This window comes from Gopherus evgoodei, chromosome 3 (assembly GCF_007399415.2).
Source record: "Gopherus evgoodei ecotype Sinaloan lineage chromosome 3, rGopEvg1_v1.p, whole genome shotgun sequence".
In the NCBI taxonomy this organism is placed as follows: domain Eukaryota; kingdom Metazoa; phylum Chordata; order Testudines; family Testudinidae; genus Gopherus; species Gopherus evgoodei.
This window is the reverse complement of record NC_044324.1, coordinates 168,455,841-168,471,924: the sequence shown is the minus strand read 5'-3', so window position 1 is coordinate 168,471,924 and position 16,084 is coordinate 168,455,841. Positions and strand designations below refer to the sequence as shown.

The window sequence follows — 16,084 nt, the reverse complement described above, 5'->3', positions numbered from 1 at the left end:
GATAAAACACACTAAAGGTTGAAATTTCTTATGTTTGTTCTTAGTCCAAACATTACATTTTTTGTGTGTGGGGGGGAGGGGAGAGGTGGGAGGAGCACAGAGAGGGAGAAGTTTGGTAAAAAACAGCCACTTTTTAAAGTTCACTGAACATTTTTAAGTGTCTCAAAAACAGATTTAATAAAAAATTTTAAATGCCAAAGCCTGCCCTATTGCAACAATTTTTGCTGATATTTAACCAGAAAACATGGCAGGAAATTAAAAGTTGTAGTTTTCCTATAGGAATGACTACTATAACATGATACACAACCTTACCTTTTAAAATGTATATTTACATATATACAAAATAGCATATATCTTCCTAAATCCTCTCTATTCTGCCTATTCTCTGGCACTGTTAACATTAATCCTCAAACCCATAGCCAGGGTACCATCTGACTTGACTCTCTCTAGCAAGCCAGAGATCCAAGTTGTGCTCAAATCCTGGCATCTCTCTTCTCTATACTTTTCTAAAGCAAAACTGAATCCTGTCCCTACAGCTAGAATTCTGGTTCAAGTCCTCAATGTCACACCTTGGTTACTGCCAACCTCTCTGGCCTCTCCAACTCCCAGATTGCCCCCTTCTCCAGTATGCACTAAACACAGCCACACCTCACACACCTTTCTCCGGAATCTGTTTTCTACCATACCAAATACAAGTTAACCTCACATTTAAGACTCTTCATAACTCTGCCTCATCCAAAATATTTCCTTTTTTCTAATCATACTTCACACATTCCTCCTCCATTCTGTTAATGATGCCAATCTTGAACTGGCTGTCCAATTCGCTCTCGCGTGTCTCCATACTTTCTTCCAAGCTGTCCCTTACACACTGAAAATCTTCACAGAATGAATCCATTCAGCCACTACATTCTCTTCTTTCAAATCCCTCAAAAGCCATGAGGTCGATAAGAAACCCAGTAAACCAACATGCATTCAGTTGTGGGGCAGCTGGAATAGCTGACAGTAAATTAAAAACCATCTCCCCCATAAATAAATGATTCTGACATACCAAATTGTGCAGAGAACTAATGTATGTAACTGTGGGATCTTATCACTGTTAGCCATCCTCTCTCTCTCTTTTCCTTCTATTGTTTGTCACACACACTTTTTGATTCTTGTTTCGAACCAGAAATGCTTTAAGGCAGTAACTATAAGTTTGTTCAAGACTAGCCCAATGGAGTCCTGATTCTAATCGGTGCCTTTGATGTAACACCACCACATAGGCACAAAGATTGGTGGGACATTAAGGTCAGAAGGGACCATTATGATCATCTAGTCTGACCTCCTGCACAATGCAGGCCACAGAATTTCACCCATCCACTTCAATAACAAACTCCTAAACTATGTCTGAGTTATTGAAGTCCTCAAATTGTGGTTTGAAGACCTCAAGCTGCAGAGAATCCTCCAGCAAGTGACCCGTGCCCCACGCTGTAGAGGAAGGTGATTTCTGTGCACATAAAATATTGATCATAGCAGTGGTTCATTAACAGTTATTTATGTATTTTATTTCATTTCACCAACAGTTATAAAATGTGGCACAACTGTGGATCTCCCTGATTTAAAAGCAACACTCAGCAGCTTTTATACTTCCCATTTACAAGCTCTGCCAAACAGAAGAATGTTATAGTGAAAAAATGTTATCACGTGGTTTTTGAGATGGGAAGACAGAGTTGCACTGTATTTACTTCTGATTAGTACAAGTTCTGATAGTACAAGAACGTTAAAAATAGATTTGGAAAGCCACTTCAATTCAGACATTTAACTGTTAGTGTCAGCTCTAAGTACCACAATCAAATCACATTTTAAAAGATTTAAATTCTTAAATTATTTTTCTAATTTGATGTATGTAAACCATTAATTAAGAAATTCTTCTTGTACCAATCTTTGTAATACAAAATATCCGCTTATGGTAATGTTTTTACCATGTTCATCTCTTATGTATAGTTAATAGGTATATAATGAATTGAACAGTTGTCATTTGACTTGGTCCATTCCTTTAATAAATTATCACTCAGCAATTAGCTGAGAGAGGAAATGCATGACTCAGGAGTGTTCATATCATTTCCAGTTGCCTAATGGTACAGTAGATATCCAATCTCATAACAGTTGTGTTTCTGAACACCAGTACAATCTTGCTACACATTGCCTGGCCCTTTTCACCAAAGTCAAATGTAAAATGCTATTTTCACCCCTTATTTCCAATATATATTTTTAAAATTACCTTGACAGTATTATCTTGATAGTTGCATTTTACACACATGCACACACAGAGTAAGTTTTGGGTTTTTTAAACTAGAGGGGACGTAACTCCAGTGTTTTTCCCACTCTACATAAAAATTTTATTCCTTACAGGCATATTCCTCTGCAATAGAGAAATTAAAAATGAGTGAGGATTGGTCTGTTTAGTGAATCCACAAAAATGGGTAAAAAAAAATAATAATCAGAGAAGAGTCCATGACCCTGCACCCTGAATCACCTCCGACAGTTGCTCCTAAAATATTACTGAAGTCCTGGGTTTATATTTACTTCCACAGCCCTTTTAGGAGGGAAGAAGGAGAAAGGGTTTCTGTGGAGAAGGGATGACTAATGGGTGGGAGATGGGGATACAATTTACAAGCAATCTATGCCCTGTGACTCTGCACCTTGGCCCCAAAGAGCAGGCATTGAGTCCTTCATTTCCACTCTGCAAGACCAATCATCATGATGTTCAGGCCACTACAGAACCACCATACTTGGGAACAGGAGGCTAATAGGTCCCTTACTCTTATGATGTAACTGAGCCAAAGGTTTGGTCAATGAAGTGGAAGCATAATCAAGTGGTAAAAGAAAGGGAGTCTGGAAAAAAAAAATCTAATCTTAGCTCTGAGTTTACCCATCTGTAAAATGGAGTGTGTGTGTGCACGCACAATTTTAGAAGTCAACATAGTAATACCTGAGTGCTGAATATAGCAATTAGGATTTGCAAATAACTGTCCATAGTGGACCCTACTCCTCATTTCTCTTGAATTCAGCAGCTTTGTTCTCCGTCCTCCCATCCAACATACTGTCTACCTCACCCACCTTTCCCTTCCCTCTTCTTGCCCTCTTGTTACGCGTTTCTCTGTCTTTGGGTGTAGCAGGCAGGCTTTTAGAACACGGCAAGTCTTGCAATGCTGTGAACACAGTTATGATGAATTCTTCGATAGCCTTCCCCTGGAATATCCATATTTCAGATTATTTTTCTCAAGATATGTCAACTTGTGTTTTTCCATAAACATGAAACAACTTAACATGAGATAAATATATCATTAGTGATGTTTGCAGCACCATCCTCTTTCCTATCATCTGTGAATTTAATCAATGTGCTACTTAATCTTTTCCACTTCATTAACAAAGACATTAAATGAAACAAGGCCCAATCCAGGCAGTTGCGACTGGATACCTCGTTTCACACTCTGACACAGGCCTGGTCTACACTACGCGTTTAAACCGATTTTAGTAGCGTTAAACCGATTTAACCCTGCACCCGTCCACACAATGAGGCCCTTTATATTGATATAAAGGGCTTTTTAAACCGGTTTCCGTACTCCTCCCCGACGAGAGGAGTAGCGCTGAAATCGGTATTGCCATGTCGGATTAGGGTTAGTGTGGCTGCAAATCGATGGTATTGGCCTCCGGGCAGTATCCCACAGTGCACCACTGTGACAGCTCTGGAAAGCAATCTGAACTCGGATGCACTGGCCAGGTAGACAGGAAAAGCCCCATGAACTTCTGAATTTCATTTCCTGTTTGGCCAGCGTGGACAGCTCACCAGACAGGTGACCACGCAGAGCTCATCAGCACAGGTAACAATGCAGTCTCCTGAGAATCAAAAAAGAGCTCCAGCATGGACCGCACGGGAGGTAATGGATCTGATCGTTATATGGGGAGAGGATTCCTTGCTAAAAGAACTCCATTCCAAAAGACGAAATGAAAAAACATTTGAAAAACATTTCCAAGGCTATGATGGAGAAAGGCCACACCAGGGACTCAGTGCAGTGCTGTGTGAAAGTTAAGGAGCCCAGACAAGCCTACCAGAAACCCAAAGAAGCAAACGGAAGGTCCGCGGCAGGGCCGAAAACATGCCGCTTCTACGCTGAGCTGCATGCAATTCTAGGGAGATCCGCCACCAGTTCCCCACCCCTGTCCGTGGATTCCGAGGTGGGAGTGGTAATCTCAGCCATGGCTGAGGATTCTGCGGACGGGGAAGATGAGGAGGAGGAGGAGGAGGAAGAGGAGGACGAGCTTGCAGAGAGCACACAGCACTCTGTTCTCCCCAACAGCCAAGAGCTTTTTCTCACCCAGACGGAATTACCCTCCCAGCCCTCCTAAGCCACTAGCCCAGACAATGAAGCCATGGAAGTGACCTCTGGTGAGTGTACCTTTGTAAATATAAAACATGGTTTAAAAGCAAGCGTTTTTTAATGATTAATTTGCCCCAAGGACTTGGGATGCATTCGCGGCCAGTAGTTATTGGAAAAGTCTGTTAACATGTCTGGGGATGGAGCGGAAATCCTCCAGGGACATCTCCATGAAGCTTTCCTGGAGGTACTCCAAAAGCCTTTGCAGAAGGTTTCTGGGCAGGGCAGCCTTATTCTGTCCTCCATGGTAGGACACTTGACTACGCCATGCATGTAGCAATTAATCTGGTATCATTGCATGACAAACCCTAGCTGCGTATGATCCCGGTGATTGCTGACATTCAAGCAACATCTGTTCTTTATCTCGCTGTGTTATCCTCAGGAGAGTGATATCGTTCATGGTAACCTAGTTGAAATTCAGGAATTTAATTAAGGGGACAGAGATGGCCATTTCTACTGGGCTGTTTGCCTGTTGCTTAAGAGAAATCCTTCCTTGCAGGTAGTCAAGCAGGGGAAGGGGAGGGGGGGGAATAGCGCTGAGCTTTTTCGTGTTTGGCTAGCAGGGATCTTCCTTGCTACCAGCCAAGCGGTGGGGGGAGGGGTAAGGAGATCATCCCAGGGAATTGGAAGGGGGGGGGGGGGTTGCTGCTGCATTTTAACAGGAAAGAAGCAGCACTGAACGGGATTTGCTTGGTATTTGGGAAAGGAGGGCACTGTGTATATGAAGGCTGCAGAAGCCAAAAGACAACGGCTTACCATGGTGGCATGCAAGCTGAGTTCTGCTGCCCGGACCTGCGTCTGTGAGATCTCTAACACCAGAGCCGCAGGCACTCAATATTAAGATGCAAAATGCGACCTCGTAGTGAAATCACATGTGCTACGTAAGATGAATAGTGTTGTTCACCGTGAAAGAGTATAAGCATTGTTCTGTAAAATGTATCTTTTTAAATACTTCTCTCCCTTTTTTCCCCTCCCTCATGGAGCTGCAAATTTTTCAAGCCTTCCTACTCTATCCCGAGGCTATCTCAGGTAAGGCGGCGGAAAAAAAAGACGCGAGACGAAATGTTCTTGGAAATCATGGAAGTGACCCGCAATGAAAGAGCTCATCTGAATGAGTGGAAGGATGTGGTATCAAATTATAGGAAAGATGCCAGTGAACGTGAGGACAGGAGGGACGCTCAAGATGAGAAGTGGCAGCAGGAAGATCAGAGGTGTAGGCAGGAAGATCAGCGGTGGCGCGATGCAACGCTGGGGCTGCTGCGTGATCAAATTGACATCCTCCGACGTCTGGTGGAGCTTCAGGAACAGCAGCAGGGTCACAGAGTGCCGCTGCAGCCCCTGTGTAACCACTGTCACCCCTCACCATGTTCCATATCTTCCTCACCCAGACGTGTAAGAATGCGTGGGGGAAGGCTTCGTGCACTGCCTACTCCACCCCCATGGATAGCAAAACCAAAAAGCTGTCATTACTTTGAAATTTTTTTAGTGGCCTTTTCCTTTCCTCCTATCCTCCTCCCAAACCACACCTGGGATACCTTGTCAGTTCTCGCCCTCTTTTTATAATGACTTAATAAAGAATACATGCTTTTTAAACAATAGTGACTTTATTTCCTTAAGCAAGCTGTAATCAAAGGGGGAGGGTGGGTTGCTTACAGGGAATGAGTCTATCGGGGGGGAGGGGGGGTTCATCAAGGGGAAACAAACACGGCAGTCACATCGTGCCTGGCCCGTGATGAAACTCGTTTTCAAAGCTTCTCTGATGCGCACCGCTTCCTGGTGTGCTCTTCTAATCACCTTGGTGTCTGGCTGTGCATAATCAGCGGCCAGGTGATTTGCCTCAGCCTCCTACCCCTCCATAAAGGTCTCCCCCTTACTCTCACAGAGATTGTGAAGCACACAGCAAGCAGCAATAACAATGGGGACATTGGTTTCTCTGAGGTCTGAGCGAGTCAGTAATGTGCACCAGCGCACCTTTAAATGGCCAAATGCACATTCTACCACCATTCTGCACTTGCTCAGCCTGTCGTTGAACAACTCCTGACTACTGTCCAGGCTGCCTGTGTATGGCTTCATGAGCCATGGCATCAAGGGGTAGGCTAGGTCCCCCAGGATAACTACAGGCATTTCAACATCCCCAACTGTTATTTTCTGGTCTGGTAAGTAATTCCCTTGCTGCAGCCGTTTAAACAGAGTAGTGTTCCTGAAGACGCGAGTGTCATGAATCCTTTCTGGCCATCCCACGTGGATGTTGGTGAAACGTCCCTTGTGATCCACCAGTGCTTGTAGCACCATTGAAAAGTACCCCTTGCGGTTTACATACTGGGTGCCATAGGGATATGGGTTCCATCTATCGCCGCACCACAGTTAGAGAATCCCATTGCAGCAAAGCCATCCACTATGACCTGCACGTTTCCCAGAGTCACAACCTTTCGTAGCAGAAGCTTAATGATTGCTTTGGCTACTTGCATCACAGCAGCCCCCACAGTAGATTTGCCCACTCCAAATTGATTCCTGACTGACTGGCAGCTGTCTGGCATTGCAAGCTTCCAGAGGGCTACTGCCACTCACTTCTCAACTGTGAGGGCTGCTCTCAACTTGGTATTCTGGCGTTTCAAGGCAGGGAAAAGCAAGTCACAAAGTTCCATGAAAGTGCCCTTATGCATCTGAAAGTTTCGCAGTCACTGGGAATCGTCCCAAACCTGCAAAACTATGCGGTCCCAACAGTCTGTGCTTGTTTCCCGAGCCCAAAATCGGTGTTCAATGGATAGAACCTGCCCCATTACCATCAGGATCTCCAAAGCGCAGGGGCCCGCGGTTTGAGAGAATTCTGCGTCCATGTCCTCATCACTCTCGTTGCTGCGCTGCCATAGCCACCTCCTCCTCGCCTGGTTTTGCAGGTCCTGGTTCAGCACAGACTGCATGAGAATGCGCGAGGTGTTTACAACGTCCATGATTGCTATCTTGATCTGAGCAGGGTCCATGCTTGCTGTGCTATGGCGTTTGCACAGTTGACCCAGGAAAAAAGGCGCAAAACGGTTGTCTGCTGCTTTCATTGAGGGAGGGGTGAGGCTGTACCCAGAACCACCCGTGACAATATTTTTTGCCCCATCAGGCACTGGGATCTCAACCCAGAATTCCAAGGGGCGGGGGAGACTGCAGGAACTATGGGATAGCTACCCACAGTGCAACGTTCCGGAAATCGACGCTAGCCTCAGTACATGGACGCACACTGCCGAATTAATGTGCTTAGTGTGGCCATGTGCACTCGACTTTATACAATCTGTTTTACAAAACTGGTTTACGTAAAATCCGAATAATCCCGTAGTGTAGACGTACCCATATACTTGGATTATGCTCCTTCAGCCACTTTTCAATTCATATAACTGAGCTCAGATTAAAGCCAATTTTAATTTATTTTTTCGATTAAGGCTTGAGATTCTGTAACAAATGTTCCCCTAAAATCCAGGTATCATTGCAGTCCCTTCATCCACTATTATAACCCTGTGAAAATCACTGACACCAAGATGAGGTGCTGATGGTTAATATACACATTTTGCTTCCAGCAGAACCTCACTGATTCATATTAGTGAATGGGAGACGCATTCTGAACATCAGGAGTTTTGAGAACTGGCAAGTTAAGTGATTAAAAAAAGACAGACGATATTTCAAATAATTCTTTGTCCATTTGTTTGACATTATAGTTTATTTCCAATTATTTACAACACTTTATTAAGTAGTAAGTGAACTTTAGTATGCATTCTGCAGTATATTTTGAGAAAGTAATCAAGTCTTAGTAATACAAGACTCCCCACTTTATCACTGCATCTGCTATTGAATCTTTGATAAAAAGCGAGGTGAGAAAACAGGTTCGTATATGCAAATTTAGAGGAGAGTGGATTAGGGAAATTCTATTTGAATTTAATTGCAAGAAATTGTCAATGCTGTTAGAAATCCTCCTAGAGAATTGCCATTGCAAAATGTGCCAGAATAGATGACATAATCAAAAACTAAGACAGAGGTTCTCAACCTTTTTCTTTCTGAGCCCCCACCCAACATGCTATAAAAACTCAATGGGCCACCTATGCCACAACAACTGGTTTTCTGTATATAAAAGCCGGGACCATCATTGGGGGTAGCAAGCAGGGCAATTGCTTGGGGCCCCATGCCACAGGGGCCCCAGTGAAGCTAAATTTGGCTTCAGCCTCAGGTGTTGGGGCTCAGAGCCCCGGACTTTAGCCCTATGTGGTGGGGCTTCAGCTTTCTGCCCTGGGCCCCAGCAAGTCTAACACTGGCCCTGCTTGGCGGATCCCCTGAAACCTGCTCACGACTTCCCCAGGTGGCGCTGGACTCCTGGTTGAGAACCACTGATATAAGAAACTCCAGTAACAGCTGAACAAAAAAAGTGAATAGTGATTCCTGAGGACCATACCTTTGGCAAGTGGTAGAGAAATGCTGCAGTAATATTTCTGAAATTGAGATTATTGAAATTTAATACAGCATTTTGGAAACTTTATTGCATGCATTATTAACCCAGAGATATAGTCTCCAGGAACAAAAAGATCATCCGTTAAAAAAGAAACAACTAGTATATAGTCAAGTCAAAGGTTTTTTTTAATACATTAAAATACGGTAAATTAATAATTTGTAAACATCTATAAAAAGTGACCCAAAAACTCCTGAGTCATTATCTACCTGCGAAGTAAGTATCTACATTTCTTAAATAGAAAGTCCTTATATGTGCAGTATGCAGTTGTTAAATCATGTTTCAGATGCTTTAACTCTGCTCACCTCCAAACATACATTCCTCTGCATATTAAGTCTCCAAATACAAATAAAATCCCAAGCACGAAGAGTGCATTAGCTAAAGATGGGGACTAGGAATCAGCACTCCTGGGCTCAAGTCTTAGATATGCCCCTCATTTATCTGATTTGGGTAATTTTCTTAACCTCTCAAATTTATTTTCCCACTCTGAAATTGGGATGTTATGTTAGCACCTGGATGTTGTGAGGCTTAATGCTTGCAAAGTTCTTAGAGATATTCAGATGAAACTGTTACACAAAACCCCATGTTGTACACAATTCTGAATGAAATACTTAAAAGTACCGACCACCATATAGCTGCCTAGGATGAAAACAATTGCCTTTAGTAAATGTATCAAAAGCTCTGTATTTGTTTATTTTTAATCAAGTACAATTAGTTCATGTAAAGGTACTCACCTGACAAGATTAAACTGAAAGGTGCTAGGAGAGAAGAAAATATTTTAATTTCAGAATTCTAAATAATTTCTGGCTAGAAATATTAAACGTTGACGACTAACAGATGGTAGCAATGACATCTGCAAGGCACTGAGGCGGCGGCGCATGGATTTCTAAATTCTCTTTCCTTGTGACCTTTAAAAGATTTGGTTAAATGCTAAAAGCTTACAAAATGGGCAAAGGCTTTTTAAAACAGAACTTCAAAATTGCTGAAGACTTTTCTTCAGCTATTAGTACCAATTAAAAGCCTTTCATATTACATGGTAGGGCCATGGGGGTAAATATACAAGATTTTTTTACACTGCCTGGTTGAATTTATAATTCTACTCCCTGGCCACAATTCCCTACTGATATTTATCACAAGATCCAGGGCCGCTCTAGGTTTTTTGCCGCCTCAAGCAAAAAAAAATGTTTGCTGCCCCCACCTCAGCCCTGGGCTCCACCCCGCACCCCCTTGCTGCCCCAGCCCTGGGCTCTCCCCGCCCACCTGCACCCCCTGTCTCCCCAGCTCTGGACTTCCCCCGACCCGCACCCCCGTCACCCCAGCTCTGGGCTCCCCCCCATCTGCACCCCCTGCCACCCCAGCCTTGGGCTCCCCCCCCTCCACCTGCACCCCTTACCACCCCAGCCTTGGGCTCTCTTCCCCACACATCCTGTGCCTGTCCCAGTTCTGGGCTCCCCACTTCCTCCCCACTAGTACCCCCCCCACACACACCACCTGCCACTCCAGCCCTGAGCTCTGTCCCCTTCACACACACTCCCTGCTGCCCCAGCCCTGGGCTCTCCCCACCACCACCTGTACCCTCCTTCCGCTCCAACCCTGGGTCACTGGTAACTTCCTCTCAGGGCAGGTCATTCAGCAGGAATTTTGGATGTGCACAGAACACAGACAGGATTGGTTCCCATATGGTTACAGAACTGCAGTAAAGTGGAACAATTTTCAGCTTGTGTGATTGGAGGATATCTGGATGCATATTGTAAGACTGTCCTCCATAAATGAGGAAAAGTTGACCTGCCTTTATTATTCTTTTGTTCCACTCCTTGTTTCTATGGGGAATTTGCCAATGCAATATCACTGTCTTCCTTTTAAACAAACAATAATAAAAAAGGCAATGGCTGTTGAAAATAGCAATTCCAGCCCTAATAACCACTGGGAAGCATTTCTTGCTCAATTTTATCCTACTTTTTCTAGAGCAAGTTACAGTGGATCAGTATATTTGATTTGGGAGAAATGAAGTAACAGCTGCTCAAATTGAGCTTGATAACTCCTGAATTTTGTGGTGTTCAAACCTGGAAGGCAGGTGCTAGATTCCCTTCCTGAAATTAGCTAAATTTGGAAAGGAAAAGTCAATTTCTGCTTCCATGGCTCAGAAGTGGAAATCCTCCTACATGCCTGGTACCGTATCTAAAGCTGCCCAGGTCCAGAAGAGCCTCCTCTCCCTTACTTTTCCATTTTAAATTCTAGTGGGATCCACATACCTCCCTTGCTAGGCTTCAGACAGAGAGGGGCACTGTCCATTTAGTCCACCCAATTCCTTCTTTGGGGGCTGCAAGGTGAGGTCACACCAGTATCCCTAATCCAGCCTGGGGATGTCTTCTGAAGGGGATATCTGGGCCAAAGCCTTCTACTCCTTGGGCACACTTGCTCCCCATTCACAGTGCCACCCCACTCTAGCAGCGAGCTCTCCATTCACAGCAAGCTACAGCGTGAGGTTTCAGCTACCATACTCCCTCCCCCTCCTTTTCCTTTTGATCGTGGCCGAGGGAATGCTGGGAAATGTAGTTCTTTCCCTGCTCCCGGGCTGGCTCTATAGCCCCCTGTTGGTTCTCAGCTCCCAGGCTGGATCCCTGCTGGCTGCCGCCCCTGCAAATGGGCTGACCCAAGCACCTGCTTGTTTGCTGGTGCCTAGAGCCGCCACTGATCTGATCTACTGAATATACATTTGCAGTCCTGACATGGATTTAAAAATCTGCACTGGAAAGCAAAGCACAGGATTGATATGAGGCATAAACTGCTCCAACTGACATCCAATGATCTCTAGCCTTCTGTATTTAGCCCCCGACAGCTTTTGCTGCTGCACTGTGTTTCAGTCAGTTTATACAGAAATTCTCCATGTGCATCTCTTTGCTGGATTCATGGATCTCACTTTTCATTCATTCCTTCCCTTTCTGTCATTCTGCACAGCATTTTCTTGCCTGCTAGTTTAAAGCATCTCACAGCAAGTAACAATGGTGACCCTTCTATACAGCTCCAGCCAGCCAAACTGTAGTAAAATGAACTCCATTTTGCCACAAAACTAATACCCTACTATTAGCACTGTCTTTTTAGCCATGCATTCAATTTACTAGTCTGTCTTTAAACACAGGGCCAGAAGTATAACCCTTCTATTTTGGGGGTCTATTTATTAGTTTATAATCTAATAATTCATCAAACCTACTTTGAAGACACTCCATGTAGTTCTTCTCTAGATTAATGTACACAAACAACATTAGTTCTTCTTCGAGTGATTGCTCATATCCATTCCAGTTAGGTGTACGCGCCGCGCGTGCACATTCGTCGGAAAACTTTTACCCTAGCAACTCAGTGGGCTGGGAGGTCGCCCCCTAGAGTGGCGCCACCATGGCGCTCCATATATACTCCTGCCGGCCCACCCGCTCCTCAGTTCCTTCTTACCGCCAGTGTCGGTCGTTGGAACAGTGGAGCGCGGCTTAGCTGACCTCCACTTCCCTAGCTACTCGTTTTTCTCGTATATAATTATGCAGTTATAACACTTTTATTTATATATTGTATGGTTATACGTGTTTTCTTTGCTAACATGGTTAGTTTAGTTAGCGGGGTTCAGGAAGTAGCCCCTTCCATGAGCCCAGTGCCGGAGCCATGCATGGCTCACCGGGTTAAAAGGGGCCCGGCCTGCCAGAAGCCGCGGCCGAAGAGAGATCTACATGACTCCTGTTTGAAGTGCCTCAGGGAATCACACTTGACAGATAAGTGCCCCATTTGCAAGGCTTTTAAGCCGAGAACAAAAAGGTGCGGGACTTTCACTTACCCCTCCACCTTGGGCGCCGAGCGATGTTCGAGCGGCGGGCAGAAGCGCCTCCTCGGCACCGGACCCCGCCGGTACTACCAAGGCCTTTCGGCACCGACCGTCGCCGGCACCGATGTCGACTCGGCACCGCTCCCTTCTTCCGAGGTCGAGAGAGTCTACGATTCCTGCTGGTGCCTGACGGCTCCCCGGCATGCGCCGTGGTTGAGCCCCCTGCTCCCGCTGCTTCCGTGCCACCTGCATCGCAGCCAGAGAGCTCGCCTAAGTTGCGTTACCCGGCACCGATAACTGCAGAGGCACCGATGACTTCGGCTCCGTCGATTCCAGTCCCCCAGGACCATGGAATCCGGTGCCTGGCAGCTCCCCGGCTCGCGCCGTGGTAGAGCTTACTGCTCCTGCTGCTTCTGTGCCAACTGCACCACAGCTAGACAGCTCGTCTAAGATGGCTCGCCCGGCACCGACGACGTCGGCACCGTCGATCCCGGTCCCACGAGGGCCGTAGAATCCGGTGCCTGACGGCTCCCCGGCACGCGCCGTGGTTGAGCGTATTGCCCCTGCTGCTTCCGTGCCAGCGGCACCGCAGCCAGAGAGCTCGCCTAAGTCGGATCGCCCGGCGCCGACACCTGCTACGGCACCGATGACGTCGTCACCGTCGATCCCGGTACCCCCAAGGGCCGTAGAATCCGGTGCCTGACGGCTCCCCGGCACGCGCCGTGGTTGAGCGTATTGCTCCTGCTGCTTCCGTGCCAGCGGCACCGCAGCCAGAGGGCTCGTCTAAGTCGGATCGCCCGGCACCGGCACCTGCTGCGGCACCGATGACGTCGGCACCGTCGATCCCGGTCCCACAAGGGCCGTAGAATCCGGTGCCTGACGGCTCCCCGGCACGCGCCGTGGTTGAGCTACTGCTCCGGCTGCTTCCGTGCCAACGGCACCGCAGCCAGAGAGCTCGTCTACGTCGGATCGCCCGGCACCGACACCTGCTGCGGCACCGATGACGTCGGCACCGTCGATCCCCGGTCCCGCAAGGGCCGTAGAATCCGGTGCCTGACGGCTCCCCGGAACGTGCCGTGGTTGAGCTCCTGCTCCGGCTGCTTCCATGCCAACGGCACCGCAGCCAGAGGGCTAGTCTAAGTCGGATTGCCCGGCACCGAAGCCTCTGAGGCACCGACTACATCGGCACCGTCGATTCCAGTCCCACAAGGGCTATCGAATCCGGTGTCCGACGGCTCCCCGGCACGCGCCGTGGTTGAGCGTATTACTCCCGCTGCTTCAGTGCTGACGGCACCGCAGCTAGACAACTTATCTAACTAGGTTCGCCCGGCACCGGCACCTACCGAAGCTCTGATGACCTCGGTACCGTGGATCCCGGTCCCACGAGGGCCGTCGAATCCGGTGCCTGATAGCTCCCCAGTACACACTGTGGTTGAGCCTGCTGTTCCCTTCACGCCGGAGATGTACCAACGGCGAGGGCTCTCAGTGCCATGACAGAGTCAGTGCTGCCTGACCCGGGCACCGCCGGTACGGGTAATACAGTCTCTTCAGGGACTGTCCCCTGTCAGTACAGCAGAGCGGCACCGTTCATGGTCACGGTCCCGCAGACACTCCAAGTCCTGTCGGCACGCCGGACACCACTGGCAGTCCCGGTGCTGGTTTCCTCGGTACTGGTCGCACTCGCTGCACCGGTCGGTATCCCGTTTGCCGACCCGCTATCGGCACCGTTCCGACATCTGGCACCGGGGCAGGTACCTTGACTCCTGTAGCCTTTCTCCGAGCCTCGAGATCTCGGTCGACCTCCCGACACCGTGCGGGTCTGGATCTCGTGCCAGGTACCGATACGCCTCCCGATGCCGGTCCCCAGTGCCGAGTTGGGCAAGGTCCGAGTGAGTCAGAGGCTCTGCCCGTGCCTTCTTTAGTACCCCCATGGCCGTCCGGACGCGCATCCGTGTCATCCCATAAAAAATGCGCAGATTTATGCTCAGGACCACGATCCTGATATGATGGCCAGCGGGCGCCAGCCCTGAAGCAGAAAGAGGCTTGGCGAATGCCAGGTGTACTCTGCAGGGGCCCTGCAGCTCTGGGTAGCAAAGCAACAAGCCTTGCTTAGCTGCGATAATTATAACGCCTGGGTGAAGGAGTTTCTCCCTCAAACTCCCACCTGGAGTTCGCTGCCGTCTTGGAGGACGGGGGGAAAGAAGGTTCCCAGAGCGTCCTCCAGGCCTCGTTGGACGCAGCAGACTCTGCGGCCAGCACTCTGGCCTTGGGTGTCGCCATGAGGTGCATTTCATGGCTTCAGGTTTTAAAACCTCGGCCAGAGCTGCAGTATGCCATTCAGGATTACCCTTTGTGGGTAAGGCATCTTCGCGGCAGAGACAGCCCCAGACTGCGAAGCCTGATGGACAATAGGGTCCTAATGCGTCTCAGCATGTATACGCCAGCGACCAAACGCAGGCCTTATGGCCCCAGCCGCCATACTCTGTGCCTAGCCAGAGGCAGAACTCTGGAAAACGGCAAGGCCAAGGCGGTTGCAGACAAACGTCAGCCCCCTAAAAAGCCAAGTCAAGGTCCCTCGCAATTACCACTGGGACCCAAAGACGGACCTTCCAAGGTTCGCCGGAGGGCGGTGTACCAGTCGCAGGACGGGATCCCGATCCCGCTTTCTCCTGGCATGGCCCCAGTACTTTTAGATCGCTGGGTCCTGCCGCACGATGGAGCATAGGTACCACCTTTAATTTGCTCCAGCCCTGTCCCCCTTCAGCGGACGAAAGGGGCAAGGGGTTTTACTCCCTTATGCCCTAGTCCCCCACTCGAACACAGGTCCTCAGACCTCCTGGTCCTGCATGGACTCAACCGGTTTTAGGATAGGTTGAAGTTCTACATGGTATCCCTGGGAAACCATTATTCCATCCTTGCCTCCTGGGGGGCTACTATGCCGCCCTGGATATGAAGGACGCGTACTTTCGCAGTGCCATCTTCCCCTCCACACGGGAGATGGCCTCCGCTTTATAGCCAGCGGTGAATACTCCCGGTTTACGGCCATAGTCGCCGCCTTCCGTCGCTGATGTCGGATATGCCGTTTTTCCGTATTGGACCAATTCGCTTATCCGAGGAGACTCTGAGACACAAACCGCTCAGCCGTGGGCATCGTCACGGTCTTATTCCACGATCAAGGCCTGATGATTCTATAGAGCAATCCACTCTGGTTTCCCACGCAGAGGTTGGGCGTCCTAGGGGCTATCCTGGCTCCATACCTACCGGAGCCTGCTTATCACAACTGCGGTTTTAGGCGAGGGCAACAATCATCTGAGGTCTGAAGGCTTTCCCCACGACCTCAGCTCGCTCTTGTCTCAGTCTCCTGGGTCCATGGTT

At 48.1% G+C, this 16,084-nt stretch overlaps 1 protein-coding gene across 6 annotated transcripts in view; it reads right to left on the bottom strand.

Moving 5' to 3' along the window:
• Positions 1-16,084, bottom strand: part of LCLAT1 (lysocardiolipin acyltransferase 1) — a 220,861-nt gene that overhangs the window by 102,047 nt on the left and 102,730 nt on the right. Inside the window, exon 1 of one of the 6 annotated variants that reach the window (XM_030557362.1) lies at positions 9,636-9,654. The exons of the other annotated variants lie outside the window; for them this stretch is intronic. The gene's annotated coding sequence lies outside the window, so the exon portion shown is untranslated. Of the gene's footprint in view, positions 1-9,635; positions 9,655-16,084 lie in introns of those variants that run through there. 6 annotated transcript variants of the gene reach the window in all.